The sequence below is a fragment of the Cyrtonyx montezumae genome, unplaced genomic scaffold (assembly GCF_038088225.1).
Source record: "Cyrtonyx montezumae isolate F1298 unplaced genomic scaffold, pur_monq_1.0 scaffold_4, whole genome shotgun sequence".
Lineage (NCBI taxonomy): Eukaryota > Metazoa > Chordata > Aves > Galliformes > Odontophoridae > Cyrtonyx > Cyrtonyx montezumae.
In genome coordinates, this window is record NW_027072045.1 from 31,949,379 (window position 1) to 31,966,177 (window position 16,799).

The 16,799-nt window shown below is 40.7% G+C and overlaps 1 protein-coding gene across 1 annotated transcript in view; it reads left to right on the top strand.

The window, feature by feature from the left end:
• The window catches only part of PCDH15 (protocadherin related 15), a 598,943-nt gene that overhangs the window by 34,263 nt on the left and 547,881 nt on the right, over positions 1-16,799 (top strand). Inside the window, exon 2 of the mRNA XM_065746677.1 lies at positions 12,860-13,082. The gene's annotated coding sequence lies outside the window, so the exon portion shown is untranslated. The remainder of the gene's footprint in view (positions 1-12,859; positions 13,083-16,799) is intronic.

Consider the following 16,799-nt stretch of genomic DNA (forward strand, 5'->3'; position numbering starts at 1 on the left):
ATTTACATTGCTTTCTTATCAGTCATGCTTAGCTTCTCATGAGCACCCGTGATGTCATTCTGTTTCAGTGAGTGTTCAGACAAAAAAATTAATTCAATGTCTGTATTCACATGGGCACTGGGTGTTGATGTCCAAACAAGACGGTTTGCCATTAAATGAAATCTTGCTTTCAACTTGATACTGTTGGCCATTGAGATGTTCATATGGAAAGTAGTAACGTTCTGCAGTGTAAGTGAATGTTTGCACTTAATAATATGCAATGTGAAGCAGCAAATTGCCAGTCACCTGTGTTCAGATGTAAAAATAAATTTACCTATTTTTTAAATGCCTGAAAACCTTCTCTGCCACTGAGGTGTTCAAATACACAGTTATGTAAACGTGAGATAACTTAATAATTCTGAATGATTGGACTGGGGTTCATAATGAGATGTCAGGCATTATAGAGGATGGTTTATTTTTAGAGAAGTAGAACTAAGAAAAATCTGTTAGTGGAAGTGATACTTTGCAATTAAATACTACAGATGACTGCAGTCTGATCCTGGTCTCTGCAAAAGCTGGCTGTGTAACCTTGAACAAATGAATTAGACCCTTGGACCCCATCTAGAGTTTGGATACTGGTCTTTGAGAGCTGGGTATCCTAAAAAAGGAGAAACGTGTAATTGCTATCTCTTGCTCTTTGTGTGCTTGTCTGCATATGTGTGTAAGTGCTATCCTGTTGATCAAGGGTAAGATACTCTGGCTCAGGGGTTGCTGGTGTGAGCAGTGAGTTATTTCGACTGACAAAAAGGGTCAAGGCATGTGTCGCTTCCAAAGGAGCTTGCATGGCATTTTGGTGAAGGCCAGGCAAGGCTGGGGAGCTCTTTGGCAGCATGTGCAGGAGTTGGCTGAGATCAAAAACCAGCATAGTCCTGTTGCGGTGACCCCAAGAGGATGAACCACAGCTGCGTCGAAACGATCTCCGTAAGATGCCGATGCAAGGACTCAGAGAGACATCAATATGATTATGCAGCTGAGCCAACATACTTTTATACCCCTTGAACACATGCTATTTTTAGAATAATTGTTAAGCAGTGGTTCTTGCTCTGTCCTTGCGAGATAAACAGTGTCCAATTAGTTCTTCTTTTCCCACACATACCAGGGCCATCTGGTTCCACCGCAAACTTACTCCCTCATCATTGCCCGGTCAACGGTGCACCACTTCTCAAAATCCAATGATCTGAACATGCTGTTTTGTTCGCTCTGCTACAAAGATAAGCACACACAACCTCCTTCCCTAAGCCAGTTCTCCACAATTCCCTCTTTTTCTTTTTGCGCTAACAAAACAGCAAAAGATAGTTTGGACAGTAAGCGTTTTACAATGCCAAGTATAAATTTACTGCAAAATCATAACATAAATTGCATTAATAACATAACTACACCTTGTACACAGCATCCCAACCACCTGATTTACAGCTTCCTTCATTTTGTGTAAAACTTTGTAACAGCATTGAAAGGTTCATTTAGGTTATTGCAACTTAGTCAAGGTTTCAATAGTTAACACATTGAATGTAAGAAAAGATACAAAGCAATCATATCATAATGATAAGAAATACTATTAAACTTATTAACAAAAGAACAAACATATATTCTACCTACGGCTTAAGTTCCTGCAACCTGAAGAAGAGTCCCTGAGGGTATCATTCTATGTGACTCAGTAACTGATTAGGAAGAATCTTTTAATTTTTATATACTTTGATATAGTGGTTTTCTAATGTTCCCTAAGATTCATATAGCATGTGCCCTTAAAATCTTCACCATCATACCTTTGGTTAATAATAGAAGATCAGTGGTGGCACAACTTTGTTAAGTTGCCTGTCAGATAGAATCAGCATCAGTGAGTAAACCTGCTAAAGCATCACTGGTGGTATAATTTTCCTTTGCTAGCTAACATCCTAACTTGGTGACTGTGACTAAAACTTGAGTGGTGCTGTTTCAGGGTATGCTGGATCTGAGAAACAGGACATCTCAAGAACAGGAGCAAGTAAACTGCACATTCAGAGTAGCACAGAGGGTTAAAGTTTAATTCAACATACACTCAGACATCCATTTTAGATAAGAGTAAGCATGAAGCAGAAATTCCCTAAACAAGTGCATTATTAGCTATTAACCCTTGAAAAATGACAAATCACCAGAAAGAATAGAGAAAAGGAGCATGCCAGTGGTGGATGCGAAAGGCAGTGCTAGCAAGGCGTCCCCTGCTTCAAGGTGCACTTTTCCTCTCTCACCCATCACAGATTTCCTCCAACTTTAATTCTTCTCAGAGTTTGCAAGTTTTTTTCCATTTGTACACTGCATATGCGTGGCCAGTGCATGATGCAGAACCCAAAAGGAACACCTGCTTGCAAAACAGAATAAACTACCAAGGTTAGCTCTATCTAAAAATATTTACAGTCATAAATATCAGTTTCCTTAAAGCTATCAGAATACTTTGTTCCTTCCCAAGATCATTCTTCTGTCAGGGGCTTTTAGGTTACTAATATAAGTGCTAATTAAAGGAATCAGTGAACTTAAATATCTGTTGGGTAATATTTCTGTGTTAGAATCATATGTCGAATTGAAGTAAGATAGTGTGATTTTATCTCATGTGATGCATAGTTATGAAGAACTATCTTGATTAATGAATTGAAAGAGAATTGATCATTCTAAAACAAGATCATTCCTTTGCCTAGGATTCTTTTTCAGGTTTGTTTTAACAAATTAGAAAAGAGCTAATTGATAGGCTAACAACATAACTATGTGTTCTAAATACATTAAAAGTGCTATTTCCATAGACTCCAACATTAGTAACATCAAATCCTATCTAATTCACACTCGATTTACTACTAAAATACAAGAAGCACACAGCAACCTAGATAATGCCTAATAATTCTAATTTTAAAGGCTACTTTAGTAACACAGAAAAATCACCCATATTTACCATACCATGATAAGTGTTATTATTGAGATACCATTCAGTGGCTAATCCAGCTGTTTCTCATCACATACTATGGCATACATAAGTTATCAAAAAATACAACAATTTGCAAATAAATGACAATAAGATAGAAACACACAATCCCAGTCCCTATGAGGGTTGGATGCTATTTTCTGCCTTGAGATAAGGCCAAATGTATCATGCTGGAATCCATGTAAGGTACTCATGTTTTCCCATTGATCCATGCGATGTAGTTTTTTCTGGTCACGCCAAGGGCAAACACAGTGAGCAGGAATCCAAATTGGTCCATTCTGATCTGTAGAGACACAAGAATAACCCCTACCAGAGAAGATTAGTGTGGCTGGTCTGGACCATTCTCCTGTCGTCGGATCCCTATACCAAGACCTCCATTATGATGTCTGCATTGTGGACATGTTTGCACAATCAGTCTTGCATCAGCTTGACTGATATGAAACTGCCTCTGCAATCCTTTGTGGTGAATGATATTCTCCCAGCTTATTAGATATAGGTAATCTGTCATTGCCTTTCTCTTTGTTTGTCAATGGCATCCTTCTTAGATGTTGTAGACATTGCTGCCTAATATCCCCCACATCCCCCTTTTCTTTTTGCCATTGACAAACAACTGCAAAGGCATGAGTACTTTGGACATAGATAACAACCGATAACCTAAGGTCTGGACAATACCTATAAGATATTCCTGCTTTGATTATTTTGCTGATTTCCTGCAATGTATCCATAGCTTCCTTAGTCAAGGTAATTTTAGTATTGGCGGATCATTTTCTCCTAAGTAATTGTACCAATGGTTCTAAGTGACGATTCGTAATCCCTACTGTAGGTCGTAACCACTGTATATGGCCCAGAACTGTTTGTAAATCAGTTACATTGTGTACATTCACATCCAGCTCTGCAATTTGCAGTCGAATCGTTGCATCAGACAAAGACCAACCAAGATACAAATAAGGACTTGACCGTTGAACCTTCTCAGGAGCTACCTTAAGGCCGAACTCCTTAAGATGTTCAACAATGATTTTTTCCCATTGTTTTGTGAATGGTTCCTGTTGGCAAAAAAGGATATCATCCATATAATGGTAGATAATAGTATTGGGATTTTGCTGCCTGATTGGTACCAATGCTATAGCTACAAAAAGTTGACACAGCAATGGAGAATTTTTCATGCCTTGTAGCAAAACAACCCATTCGTATCTCTGTGCAGGTTGCATTTTGCTTACGGCAGGTACTGAGAAGGCAAAATGTTTACAATCTTGCTCTGCTATAGGAATCGTAAAAAAAACAATCCTTAAGGTCTATGGTCAGTATATGCCAGTTTCTGGGCAACATACATAGGGATGGCATACCAGGTTGTAAGGTTCCCATAGCCTCCATCTGATCATTAATTTTTCGGAGATCATGTAGCAAATGCCATTTTCCAGATTTTTTAAGGATTACAAAGATTGGAGTATTTCAGGGGCATGTAGAGGGACGAATATGCCCTGCCATCATTTGTTCTTGAACCAACTGTCGTGTTATTTCAATGTGCTCTTTTGTCATAGGCCACTGTTCCACCCATACTGGCTCGTCAGTTTTCCAACTAAGAGTAATCGATAGCTGCGCAACAGTGGCCACTATCCTAAATTTTGATTTGTTAGTTGCCCACCCAATTGACTGAGTATGTCTCGTCCAACCAACATTTGTAATCCTCCAGGCAGAGGGGCTACATGCACCAAGTATGGCATTGGTCTCTCATTTTTACTGTTGCAGGGTTAACAGCCTGTTTAGTTTGATCAGCACCACCCACCCCGCTAACTCCAGCTACAACCCTTGTCGGCCAATCCAAAGGCCACTTGTCTGTTGCCACAATCAAAATGTCAGCCCCAGAATTGAGCAATGCTGTTACCTGAATCTGTTTTAATTGATAGCATAATGTGACACTGATGGTAGGTCACTCCCCTAGATCAGTGACTAAGTGGACCGTTTCCCCTGTGGAACCGAAAGCACCTGACTGCTCACAGTCCATTCCAGGATTCTGAGGAGTGGCCGGAATGAGGATAAGTTGCCCAATTCGAGTCCCTTTAGGGATAAAGATTGGAGGATTAACTGTAAAAACCATAGCGTAAATCACCCCTTTATAATCAGCATCAATTACCCCTGGTATTAGAACTACATGTGATACTCTGAGAAAGGACCATCCTATTAGTATCGCATGTAATTTACAAGTGGTAGATAGTGGTCCCACAGCATCAAATAGAACTTTTTGCATCTGTGTATCTGTTAAATGAACATCTACTGCTATTGCCACATCCACTCCAAGGCTTCCTTGGGTTTGTGGACGGTGGATATCGAGATATCCTGTTCCCTTGGCCCCGATATTTGTATCTCTGTGTGACAGGGTTTTACACTGCACTTCCCGTTTCCCTGCTTCCTACAGGTTTTGGAATCATGTGTAGGTTGGTTACATTTATGACACCACACCTGTTTTGTACACTGACGCCTCATATGTCCAAGCGATCCGCACTTATAACATTTGATGGTTTCCCAAATTAGTGGTTCCTTCCTGCTTTTGCTTATTGCTGCTTGTACAGCAGCGGCAATATGTAATGCTTGTTGTCTCTGTTCTGTTCTCTCTATGTGTTGTAACATAACCTCTACCGACACACCCTGTGGAAGGGTCGCACGAATTGACTTGGTAGCTGCATTAGCATTATCATGAACCATTACTTGAAATAATTGCTGTTTCATCTCCTCTGGTAATTCACTATCACAAATCGCAATCCACATACAATCAACAAAACGTGTAAAAGGCTCGGTTACGCCTTGGCGCACAGAAGCGAAAGCTGGCTCTCTCTTTCCAGCCGGTATAGCAAAAATAGCTTCTAGGGCTAGTTGGGCAGATAACTGATGGAAATTCCTTGGGAATGTGAGCTGAACCTCCCCACTACTGTACTGCCCAGCACCTATCAGCATATCAGTGGTAAGACCATAAAGGGGATCGTTGGGCTGACGAGTTGTCGCTGTGACTTTACCTGCCCGATCTGCCCATTCCTGATTGAATAAAAGCAGTTCAGAAGGTGTTAATAACAAACGTGCAATATTTTTGACATCAAGTGGTAACAAAACATCTGCAGTAAAAATCCACTGAATAATTTGTTTAGACGCCTCAGATTTTAAACCGTATTCAGTAACAGTCTTTCTCGCCTGCTGCAATAGCTTCCAGTCGTGTGACTCCCATCGAGCCACACCAGCCTGATCATAGATGACTGGACACAGTACACGGGAGGCTGCTTGCCATTCCCCATCTAATATCGCGTCCCGTATAACTCCAGACCAACGAAAAGCCGCTGGCTGGGGCCCTGCCGGTGGTGTCGGCAATAGTGGAGCGGATGGAATGGCCATCTGAGACCCCGGCGCTGCAGGTGTTGCAATCTTAAGCTCCAGTTGCCTAAGTCGTTCTGTTAGGGATTTCATCTCCTTTTCTAACTGCGCCAGACCTGTTTGAGTCTCTCCATCAGGCTCAGTTTCCGAGAGTGGCATGACAGCGGCTTGCGGAGGAGACGGTGAGCGGCTACGGCGCAGGGCGGAGGGTGGGGGAGGAGGCAGGGGTGCAGCAGAAGGTGTCGAGTTCCCCGCTACCTGGGCGGGAGTGAGTTTGGAATCAGAGATCGAGTCCCGGCAGGAGCTGCTTCCCGTGCTGAGGGACGGCGGCGGGGGTGGAGGAGGGGGGCATGGGGAACAGTCGGAAAAATTTGCCCTTCCTTGTCGAGTTAGTTTGAGCGCTTCTGAATCAGAATTATCCTGCTCCTTTACTCGTTCAGTACCAGTCATTCCAGCAGACTGAGCCCCCTCTCTGCCCTCTACAGAGGAAGATTCCAATGCCGCTTTTACTTGGGCTGCTGTTGAACAAACGGGGTGCCCTATGCCTGGTGATGGAAAGTTTAACAGGTTTATCGTAGTCGTTGGAGATGTAGTTGGAGTGGAGGGAGCAGACAGGGCTTGGACAGCCACTGCTACAACCTGACGCTCTGCCTGCATATGGTTCAAGCTATTGATAATGGCCCGCCAGGTTGGGCCTAGCAATACTAATTGTTTTCCCTCCTTTTTATCTTCTATAACTGCATTCCACATATGATTTCCAATCTCATGCCACTCAGAGACACTGAATATCAGTGCAACCTCTGATAAATGTCCATTTTTTCGGGCCCATTTTATCAGCTCCGAAATGCCTTTTGGAGATGCCTGCTTGCCTCCCTTAGAGAGAATACATAGAAGCAGTTTCTCTGCAGCTTCCCACTCCATGGTGGCACAGAGGGCAGGTCGCGACCCCGCTTCCAGCTACCGCAACACTTACGTCGTTTAGAATGCTGCAGTGCCAACCATCTGTGAAGCACCGGTCACCTTCCTCACGTCCCAAGCTCGGCAGTGGCTTCAGGGTCCCTGTTCAGGTGCCAGATGTTGCGGTGACCCCAGGAGGATGAACCACAGCCGCGTCGAAACGATCTTCTTAAGATGCCGATACAAGGACTCAGAGAGACATCAATATGATTATGCAGCTGAGCCAACTTTATTGCACAGGTTACATACTTTTATACCCCTTGAACATATGCTATTTTTAGAATAACTGTTAAGCAGTGGTTCTTGCTCTGTCCTTGCGAGATAAACAGTGTCCAATTAGTTCTTCTTTTCCCACACATACCAGGGCCATCTGGTTCCACCGCAAACTTACTCCCTCATCGTTGCCCTGTCAACGGTGTACCACTTCTCAAAATCCAGTGATCTGAACATGCTGTTTTGTTCGCACTGCTACAGAGATAAGCACACACAACCTCCTTCCCTAAGCCAGTTCTCCACATAGTCCCAAAGAAATTCTCAGCTCTCAGTTCATACTGTTTCCAGTGGCTGAGGGCTGGGGCTGACAGAGGATAATTGCAATACTGCATGCAATCTTTCTTTTCCCCTTATACGCGTGAAGTACTTACATTCTCATATAATATAGAATGTATGCAGTGCTTCGCACTTGACAGTTGTCTCACAGCTGTTTTAAGCCCAAGATGGATTAGTTTTTCTCTGGCTTGTATTTAGGTGCTGCTTGTTTTTTGTGCCTTTCGATTGTTTGTAAAGTGTTTCACTGAAAACCAGATACCTGTGTGGAGGTATGAGTTGAGAGCAAGTATATCGTAAAACTTCATGAGATGATTCTTTCAGCCTCCAGCAAGTTTAGGCTGTGGGGTAGCCAGAGATGGTTGCAGTTTTCTCCCACTTTTCCTGTCTCCCTTGAGACCTTCATGACCTTTGGATACCCAGATACATTATGGTTTTATGATTTTTGTTATATTATTTATATTCCACATCATAACATCATGTGATGTATTGGAAGTTAAAGAGTTAATGCTCCAGTTCTGTGGATCATCGATAGTTCTGGGTATACCTGTTTCAGAAGAGAGGAAGAACTACGTTCCCCAGAGGACTGTGTGATGCTTTGCATTTGTACGTGTTTCCGCTGAGAGGGAAAGATAAAAACTGTCTGCGGTCACGGGACCATCTCTCTTCCCTTTGAGATGGAGCTCAGCAGTGGGTGTTCGTTGCAGCTATCCACCTTCAGCATTAGTGTAAGGCCTGCAGTTTATCAGACACTCTCTCTTGCTCATTTTATTTGATTCATTAGCCTCAGTTCCAATTATGTTGTATTATATTGTGCTACTTTGCTTTCTGATATCTTATTTAGTAAATTAGCTTTCCTCCTCAGATTGTTGCTGCTGTCTTGTTCCTAGGCCCATCTCCCTTCTCCTTTTTCCCCTTTCCCCCTTCCCCGGGGTGTGGGCCTGTGGGTCCTCTGCCTCAATTGTCACGGTACCGGGTCAAACTGTCTCGCAAGCCGCTGACAAGATATTAAGAAAGAATGGCAGAGAGGGTTCCTACCTTGATCATTTTGAAGCTCTGTCAGACACTTATACAGCTCTGATCCTGAGAGGAGCAGGCAGCAGCAGCCTGGCCATTCCCCCTCCCCATCTCACTCTGGATTTTACATACCTCTATCTTCCCTCCTCTGAGGCATCTCTGTCTGAAAAGCCTTAGTCCTTCTTTGAACCTTCCATAGTCTGTCATACACTGTTTGAGGTTAGGGGCGTCAGAATTGTGCTTAAGAACTGCACACCGTGGGTTTTATATGGTGACAATTTTTCTGTTTGTTCTCTATTTCTTCTCTAATTAGGTCAATTTGTATATGACTGTCAAGGAGGAGTCTGAGCCGATTTTGTCATAGAACTGACATTTGCAGCACCACGTTATCATTCCTGCATACTGATATTGAGCTCAGAGCCCAGCATTTTGTATGTAAAGCCAGGATTGTTTTTCCAGGGGTGCATCCCTCTACATTAATTTTGCTGCGTTTCTTCTATCACTTTGATTGCTCAGTCACTGAAACATGGGAGATCCATCTGCAGATCTTCACAGGCGGCCCTCTTCTTTTTTGTCTTGCCTTAGCACTGACCATAAGAAGTCCCTTTCCTCTTTTCCCAGCTTAATTATGAATCTGTTGAACAGCAAAGCTCCCCTGGTGAGCTGACTGCACTGTGCAAACTTTGGCCACTTACTCCAGCTTCCTCTTCTCTGCGTTTTAGCCAATTAGTTCTGTATGCAAAGTTGTTTTCCCTGATCTTTTTTCAGCTTCCATAAATGGAAGTATTGTTGACTTCTGTGGAGGGACTCAGATGGAGGCTGAAAAGACACTGCTGAAAGCTGTGTCAGGAGAATACAGTTGTTATGTTGGTGATGTAAGATAGAAGGTGTATCACTAAGTAAAATTCTCTAAACTCACCCTTGCACAAGGCTTATAATAGCTGCCGGTGTATTGTGTTTTAAACTCTGGTTTCATTATATTTCCAGGTTTTGATCGCAATAAAGGATCTTACAAAATTATTTTAATCTGCGCTGTACGTTTCCATTTATAGGGACCATTGACATCCTGTGCTAACATTGGGTACTATAGTCTTGTATGATAGAGATTTAATTTTATTTCTTATCCTATATTGGTCGTCACATTAATATATGATGCACATACTTCTATTCATGGTGTGTAATATTTATTATACCTAAAGGGACATTTAGATACAAATAATAAATGTACGTGGCTATTTCTCAGAATCCTGTAAGAGCTGCATCAAGAATCACATTTGAAGTGCTGATATTTCCAGCAGTAATAGCTGTATTGTAAGCCCACTGGGTATGTTGACAAAATCAAATTTTGATAGGAAAATAGGTATGAAAATTATTTGTAATAAAAGCAGAGAGGGAGACGGGCATTAACAAAGCACTGTCAATCCCACCCTCTCAGAGCTGATATGAAATCCGGCATCTCTCTGCTAAATTGATGTTGTCATAGTTAATGCTGGAGAACTGCCAGAAAATTATTTGAAATCTCCTTTTGAATCTGAAACGTGAAGGCACCAGTCGGAGGCTTCCCTGAAGACAGTGAGCGGGAAAGCTGACTGCACAGCAAGGAGAAACCATCCTTCTTAGCCCTGCTATACTTTGGGATTTGAATCAACCTTGTGAATAGACTCAAATTAATTAATGGTACACTCGAAACTATACAGAAACTGCATGCTTCTACCTATGATAGAGTGATTTTAACATCTTTATTTTGATCTTGAAGTAATACTCAGGTTAAATATGTCACAGTAGGACTGTTTCTTTTGACCCAGTTGACTCTGAAGTACTCATGATACAATTAAACACAAGTACTGTCAAATATATATATATGATAAAGGCAGTACTTGGAGAAATAGGCTTGTCTTTTATTAAACAGCTCACACCTGTGTTGCTGCTCTGCGTAAGAAATGTGGAAGTGCAAGAACCCTTGTTTAGAGACAACAACCTTGTCAGGAGGTATAGCATCCTGTTTCCCTTGCACGTCCTCTGTGATGCCTCTGCGCTTAGACCCAGCTGAATAGTTTGGGATTGCACAGTAGCTCTTGATCCCTTGGAATAGCCATAGGAAGGCATTTTCTAATCCTTAATATTTTCTGTACTTGTGAGCACTGGCAGCTAGATTGGAAACTTCCAGGTCTGTATGAAATTCCTTGATGACCGATGCTATAGAAGCAAATAGAAAAGTGATAGTGGTTTGCCTTCTTATGAGAAATTCCAATGTTTATTTTTGTTTCATTGCATCTTAGATGAAAATGTTGAATGTTGCAAGGTGTTATAGATCTCTTTGTGTTATTCTGTCTTGTAAGAACTGTGTTTGAACTGTAAAACTTTTGACACAGAGGTGATACATTCCTATATGTGTACACAGAGGTTTTGCTCAAAGGATATAATCAAAGAAATTTGTAAAGTTACAAATTCAGCCCTCAGAAGTTAGGAAATGTTGAATGTACCACTAGGTACAAACCATTTTTTTTTTCTTTTTTTTTTTTCTTTTTTTTTTTCTTCTTTTTTTCCACTTTGGCATTGAGCTTAAGATAGCAGCCAGATAGGAGCCTTCTGAAGCAGGGGAGTGTAATGTCAGATTGTTTCTTGATGAATACATACAGTGGAGGTGAACTGTGATTGCACGAGAAAGACAAAAAATATGATGTTTTCAGCACCTTTGCTGCCTAGAAGGACAGTGCAAGTACTTTTATGGGTTGGTATTTTTTTTGCTTAAGAAGCTGTAGAAAAGTTTATTTTACGTAGTGCCAGCTAAGACCCAGTAGCAGGTTTGATTTTCTTGTGAACTGTGTTTGTACCTTGTAATTGTTTGCATCTTAAAAATATAAGCAGTGGTTGAGTGATGTGGTGTTATGCAAGTGATTCATCTTCTTTGCATCAGATAGTGGAGAAATGAGGGTCATTGCTTTTCACCTTCCTTAAGGAATTGAACATGAATTGACTGAAAGTTTATAGCAGTTTAGCTTGTTTGTTCATGAGAACTATCTTAGAAGCTGAATTCTTGTTTCAGGTGTGATTGTTTGTGTGGTCAAAGATGCCCTCCTGCTCTACCCTGTTTCACCACTAAAACTCATTGCTTATGTTCCTCTGGTGTGTGATGATTGAGTTGTAGCATTGTGTAGATCTTTCTCTCTGTTTAGACCAACCCTTTTTCTCATTTATCTACGAAAAGAGCATTGCAAATCAATTTGTTTTTCATTAAGAAAAAATGATTGGAAATAAGTAAGATGTCAAGAACAAACCGTTGGCTCAGTTCATCCTTTGCTTTCCCCTTGTTTCTGTAGCAGCTCTCTGCTGTTCAGCTTGAAGCCTCTGTGCCCACTGCATGGTGCAGCTCTGAAATCTTCCCAGTGTATATGCTGTATTTTGATGTATGCTGTTGGGTGTCTATTCAATATCGATTGGAGTTTATTGAAGAAACATGGGGTTTTAAGCCGTAATTAAAGAAAAAAGTAGTAAGAGATTTTCTTTTTCTTTTCACAGCTAGGAGTACACTGAGCAGAACTCTAATTCTGGAAATATTGTTAGAATTTTTGTATTGGGCAGTCTGAAATGTCTAGAAGTAGAGACTTTGTTTAGTTTGTGGCAGGAGGGAGGGCAACCAAGCCCTTCATTTGGTCATTCGAGTACTGATCATTTTACAAGGCTCATCCCTTGGTATCAATCAGGCTAACAAGTTCTGTGCCACCTCACCCTGCGCAGTTGCTTATCTTATACCAGATCCTGCTTTCACTTCTCATTTTTCTTCTAGCTAATGAAGGTTCTCATGCTTTTGAAATAGATTTTCAGTCGTGACTCCAATTCAGAGGTTATTTCATTAGAACCTCCAAACTGCTCTGCCTGCTCACTGCAATTTTCAATGCTTTGTTCTCATCCTGGGGTTGTGATGAGGGTCTGTGAATCTGACCACCCTGTGCTGTGTCTGCATGCCCTGATTTATTCCAACTTTTTCTTTCACAGATCTGATACGTTGGCTTCTCAGCAGCCTTGCTACCAGAAGTTGCATGTTTAACACTTTGGAAAGGAGTAGAAGTGAACTGCTCTATGAATAACAACTTGGGTTCCTCTGCGTGTATGTAGAATAAGCAAACCAGAAGTCCTGAAGTCACATAAGAAAAGCAGAAAAGATACAGTGCGCACAGTTGGAGTTGTTTTGGAAGCTGTATGCGTCCAGGATTGAAAGGTGAGCTTTCCTCTTTTTTTAATTTAATTTTCTGTTCAGCTGTTGCAGATTCTCAGGGGGGAGACTTCCGTAACAAATTGTTTATTTGTCTTTAATATTTATCTTTCCTAAGGATATCTGGAGAAGCACTCATGCTGATTTGCTTTAGTTTATCCAGTTTGCCTAGAATTTGATTTTACAGATGTTGCAGTATTTCAGTATTGTTAGGAAAGACATTTTAATGGAGATGACTCTTACCTGACAGTTTAGTGAAAGGAACTTAGGAAGTGTGTAGAATGAAACAAATGCTTGAAAATTGGAGTCCGACTGGAGTGACAGGAAGGACCATAACAGGATTGTTGGTAGGCGGCTGAAATCAAAGAAATACAGAGTAGGAAGAAAGAGTATTGGGAAATTAGCTTGAAGATCAGAGCATTTGTCCCAATAACTGGTCCCATTAAACTGAAATTGTGTATAATTCCTAAATACCACCCTGGAGCTGCCTAAGACATGCTTAATTATGGTTTGCAGGGGACATCCGAGCAAATGACCATTGTTCATATTACTTACATTTTGGTGGATAAAATCACAGCTGGTAATCAGGGGTGAGTAAAGACATAGTAAGGAAATGTTCAGGTGGAGAAACGAGAGCAGGTTGTGTTCTGTACATGAGAAAAAGTGTTCCCTCTGTATCTTAAATGGGGAAATACCTGGTGCTGAGAAGCTCAGCCTGGTGAAGAGAAGAGGAAGAAGGGGACAGAAGCATGCCAGGTAGAAAGGAACTGATAGGAATGGCACTGTTCAGAAATAATAACCTAATTCTGCATTTCATGGGTAAAATAACCTTCTTTTGGAACTGCTGACAGAAGGTACGTTGTCATGTTTAAGGACAAAGTAATTTTCTAAGTGTGGCTTTCAAGTATTTGCTCACATGATCATTGCCTGAAAGGCTGCTTATGCTGCTCTGTGCAGAGTGTGTTATAAAAGGTTTAAAATTTGTGTTGTTGATAATCCCACTAGTACAACCTGACCTTTATTTGTTGTACGATCTAAAACTTGTGCACTGAAATTAATTACATCAAGCTTAATATATTCACATCTATTTTACGTCCCAGTCAACCCACTTAATTAACTTTATGCTTTTGATTCTCTGTGGGACGTATAAATCTATCTGAGGTTGACAATTTCTTTTTATAAAAAATTGATAACACAAAGGCAGGTTTTTTTTTTTTTTTAATTGAAAGTAATCTTTTAGTGCACTATTAGGTGTTATTCCTTCTTTTGAGGTTTGCCTGATTAACCAATTTGATCTGCCTTACAGATGAGAAAACTACTGTGGATGTTTTATGACTATACTTGGGTTTTCAGTTACAAAAAGTAGAAAAATAATGTGAAGGTTGTAGGAAGGAAATAAAATGAAGTCATAAATTGATTTGAGTTGGAAGGAACCTTTAAGGTCATCTAGTTGTAATCTCCCTGCTATATGGACAGGTCCCACTAGACCAGGTTGCTCACAGCAACCTGGCCATGAACATTTCAAGGGAGGGGGCATCCACAGCCTCTCTGGGCAACCTGTTTCAGTGTCTCATCATCCTCACATTAAGAATTTCTTCCTAATATCTAGTCTAAACTACCCGCTTTCAGTTGAAGACCATTTCCCCTTGTCCTGTTGCTACGTGTTTTTATAGACGTCCTTCCTCAGCTTTCCTGTAGGCTCCTTCAGGTACTGGAAGGTCTCTGTAAGGTCCCCCTGGAGCTCAGGACCCTCAACTCTCTCAGCTATCTTCTGATTATCTTTGTCTTAGTGGAAAAGTGTGACTGATTTGTGGCACAGCCCTGAATGCAGGATCTGCATATGAAATTTAGCAAGTTGACTTGTTGTCTGATAGGTCAATGAGCTAGGTATTACTTGGGCAATAAATTCCTTTACAGTTTGGATGAAAATTTCTTAGAATAGCTCTAGTATCAAGTTATAGGTTACATTTTTATGGCGTTGTTTAATCAGCGTATCTCAAAATAGCAAATACACTTGTGCAACACCTGAGTCAAATAATGCCTCAAGAAACATAAATTTGGTTATGTTTTGCACTTAGCACAGCTCTATAAAGACTTCAGAGGATAAAACTAAGTTATTATTTGTTCAGGCAAAATTGCAAACATCAGAGAATTCTAAGAAGGTATCAAGGTGATTCTTACTATATTTTCCCATTAAAAGTTGAAATTTAAAGCAGAACATTCAGAAAATGCAAACTTCATGATTATCCAAAATATTTCTTGAAGAATCAACCATCCCTAAAATATGTATTGTCCTGTCCAATTCAAGGAGTTTTTCTGTATTCTTTTACAAAAAGAAGGCCATTCTAATGAGCTTCTGTTCTAAGTATTCTCTTCTTAAATTAGAATCCCATTTCACAATTGTCCTACTGGGTTGGTTAACCCTACCCTTACACTGGAAAAAGCCTAAAATTTGATCATAAGTTATTTCTCACCAATTGGTCAGTTATGTTTTATATTGTTTTTATTTGTGGATAATAAATATCTTTTCAGACAATCAGAAGCAGGGAGTCAAGGGAAAGTGCTGGAGTTATTGGAAAGAAGTTTTAGGAGCTGGACTCAGACTCAGAATTCACATATGCATGCAGCATGTCCAGAACCAACACCACTTGGACATTTTTATAGAGAAGATCTTTGTCTATGACTGACAAAGAGAGCAGTAAGATTATAGAATTCCTGTCTTGACAAATGTATTTTTCTGCATAAGCTACATGGCTTTTGTCATTTTCTTTCTGTCATTGTTGAGCGGTCATGTTTAAGCTGGCGTTCCCCTTTACATTCTGAATTTATATTTTTCAACAAGAAAAAAAATGCTTTATTAGGCTCTTGTTCTTAGTATTTATAGTTAACTACTTCTTGTTCTAGCTAGGAGTAGAAAGGAATGAATCTCAACTGATTTCTCATTTTTGACCTTCCTACACAGCTGTGCAGGAGGATCGTTGTGAATTTTAAGTCATTTCAGTCAATTTTATTTGCAGACAACAAATGTCTTTATTATTGTACCAAGCTCAACCTCACAGTTTTCAATTTCTGGATGGGTTGTTGTGTTGCTTCACCCATGGTTAGCACTTGTGCTTCAAGGGAGGTTTTCAGAAGGAGTTACGTGAACTTAAGTAATTCCATTTTCACTCTTCTCTTAAGTATAAATGTTGTTCTTTCATGGGGAATTCCTGCTCATTGTGTTTGCATTTATACTGTAGTTGAATAACTGTTGGAAACTCTCATGTTTAGTGGATGCATTAAGCTTGTGTCTTGGTGGGCACACCTTGGTGCTGACTCCAGGGCACTGCTAGCCTGTCATTTGCAGTATGACTTAGAGCTAAGTTGGGATTGTAGTAATGGCAGAAGTATTGAAACTTAGAAAGGTATTTGATGACTTGTGGTTGCTCTTTGATTTCATACTCCTGTTGAGTTAATGGATGCTAAGAAGGCTTTCTAGCTCTGTTCCTATCTTCCTGTACTCTTTCTAGCTATAATTGTAAACTGTGGTGGGCAAGTATTTCCTGTTACTTTGAGTTAAGAACATCTGCAGCATGGAACAGATCCACCTTGGATTCTCAGGGGTCTGCTTTTGTACTTAGGTACCATTTCCATCAAATGAGTGTCCCAGGAAGCACTTCTTTTTTCAACACAGCCTGGCTCAGCTTTGGAGTGGATAGCGTGGTGATACTTCAGTGGTTACGT